General features: G+C 62.2%; 1 non-coding gene across 1 annotated transcript; it reads left to right on the forward strand.

Moving 5' to 3' along the window:
- The first annotated feature begins 2,049 nt into the window (after positions 1-2,049).
- On the forward strand, positions 2,050-2,203 carry LOC140472301 (5.8S ribosomal RNA). Its single transcript, XR_011957531.1, has one exon. It is a non-coding gene; the product is annotated as a 5.8S ribosomal RNA (ribosomal RNA).
- The last annotated feature ends 297 nt before the right edge of the window (positions 2,204-2,500 follow it).

Consider the following 2,500-nt stretch of genomic DNA (forward strand, 5'->3'; position numbering starts at 1 on the left):
AAGTAACAGGAGCGAAAGCATCTCTGTCGGCTTGGGGGTACGCCCGTTTCCGTTTCAACTTGTCTCGCGAGGGTGGTTTCGGGGCCAGCAGGAGAGCTCGTCGGGGTAGCAGGCCCTGCAGCCGTGGTCACCGCCAAACCCCCACAACTCGAGCAAGTGAAAAAAAAAGTAACAAATAAGAAAGGATCGTCGGCTTGGGGGTACGCCCGTTTCCGTTTCAACTTGTCTCGCGAGGGTGGTTTCGGGGCCAGCAGGAGAGCTCGTCGGGGTAGCAGGCCCTGCAGCCGTGGTCACCGCCAAACCCCCACAACTCGAGCAAGTGAAAAAAAAAGTAACAAATAAGAAAGGATCGTCGGCTTGGGGGTACGCCCGTTTCCGTTTCAACTTGTCTCGCGAGGGTGGTTTCGGGGCCAGCAGGAGAGCTCGTCGGGGTAGCAGGCCCTGCAGCCGTGGTCACCGCCAAACCCCCACAACTCGAGCAAGTGAAAAAAAAAAGTAACAAATAAGAAAGGATCGTCGGCTTGGGGGTACGCCCGTTTCCGTTTCAACTTGTCTCGCGAGGGTGGTTTCGGGGCCAGCAGGAGAGCTCGTCGGGGTAGCAGGCCCTGCAGCCGTGGTCACCGCCAAACCCCCACAACTCGAGCAAGTGAAAAAAAAAAGTAACAAATAAGAAAGGATCTCTGTCGGCTTGGGGGTACGCCCGTTTCCGTTTCAACTTGTCTCGCGAGGGTGGTTTCGGGGCCAGCAGGAGAGCTCGTCGGGGTAGCAGGCCCTGCAGCCGTGGTCACCGCCAAATCGCCACAACTCGAGCAAGTGAAAAAAAAAGTAACAAATAAGAAAGGATCGTCGGCTTGGGGGTACGCCCGTTTCCGTTTCAACTTGTCTCGCGAGGGTGGTTTCGGGGCCAGCAGGAGAGCTCGTCGGGGTAGCAGGCCCTGCAGCCGTGGTCACCGCCAAACCCCCCACAACTGTTGGGCGCCTACCTGCGCGGGGCAGGAGGACACTTTCCGATTTCAAATCTCCGTTTGCCGAGTCCACCCCGAACGCACGCGGGCGGGCGGGTTCGCATCACCCTTCGTCACAAGGGGCGAAGCCCGTTCCACCGTCTCGTCAGTAGTGCCGACCGGTCTGTGATCGACGAGGGGAGCCACACCAGGTCCGGCCCTGCTGCTTGGCGGCACCGCGTCGTCGGGAGCTCGCGACAGACGGAGGGTTTCGGTGTACTCTCCAGCCACGGGAAACGAAGCCGGTGATGCAGGCGCCGGTCTTTCGCTCCCAAATCGGCTGGGTTTACATCGTTGCTATCTAGTCACGCTCCCTTCAAACCCGACGGGGTACCTATTCCCCTCACCCGTCTGTGCGTATACAGCCTCTTTGCACTTGCGGGATGGGGGTGGTGGTTTAAAGACTCTCGAGTTGCCGCCCGTCGGTCTCCGAGCTCCGTGCAGTAGTGATCCCCAGCGAACTGCCAGCAGGGCGAACGAGCGATCCCGCTCTCGGTCGGGGCGCCTGGCGTCGATCGGTGGTCGGTGGCTTGCGGGCAAGCTGCGCTGTGAGTGTGGGAACGAGTATGACGAGCCGTTGCCGCGACTCCCAGTCCACCTCGGCGGTGGCTGGGCCGGGCGGGCGTCTGCTCGGGCGAGTGCCCCCCCCGCCTCCTCGCAGGAAGTCCGCTCGCCGACACGCCGCCACGTGCACGCGTCAGTGACGCTGCCGAACCGATGGCCGGTGCCCGTTCCCGCCTCTGCTTTTCCTAGGGCAAAGCTGCTGCACGCCTCGTGATACTAGGCGGGCGACATGGTGGCGGTGATCCTGCCTCCGTCGCTGCGGTGCGTTGGGGCACGCATCGCCTCTTGGGCGCCCTGTCCTCCTCCCCCCAATAGACGTATGTTTCTGCGGGCCGCACCAGGATGGTGCTCCCCATCGCTTCACGCCACCCTGCTCCGCCCGCACGCCGGCGTGCAGGTGGCTGTAGCTCAAGGTGGGGAGCGTATGTGCGGTCCGGGTCGCTTTCCTCTGGCGAGGGAGAGACCTAAAACAAACTCAGACAACTCTTGACGGTGGATCACTCGGCTCGTGCGTCGATGACGAACGCAGCTAGCTGCGAGAATTAATGTGAATTGCAGGACACATTGATCATCGACACTTTGAACGCACTTTGCGGCCCCGGGTTCTTCCCGGGGCCACGCCTGTCTGAGGGTCGTTTGGCAATCAATCGCACTCGCCTTGGCTGGCGAGAGCGCGGCTGGGGTGTCGCAGAGGACCCGTCCTCTTTGTCCCCCTAAGTTCAGACTCCGGAGCCCTCCGGCGTCGGAGCGCTTGGCCTTTCCCCCCCACCCTGCACATTCCGTTCGTCAGGCTCGACGCCATCCCCCCGCCGGGGAGCGCGGCCTGGCGTCCGTCTGTGTCGTGGCAGTGGGGCCAGCACGGCTGTCACCGGTCCCAGAATGGCTGTCGGTGGTTCACACTGTGTGTGTGTGCCAACCCTCCTGGTCTCTGG

Source organism: Chiloscyllium punctatum, unplaced genomic scaffold (assembly GCF_047496795.1).
Source record: "Chiloscyllium punctatum isolate Juve2018m unplaced genomic scaffold, sChiPun1.3 scaffold_289, whole genome shotgun sequence".
Taxonomy (NCBI): Eukaryota; Metazoa; Chordata; class Chondrichthyes; order Orectolobiformes; family Hemiscylliidae; genus Chiloscyllium; species Chiloscyllium punctatum.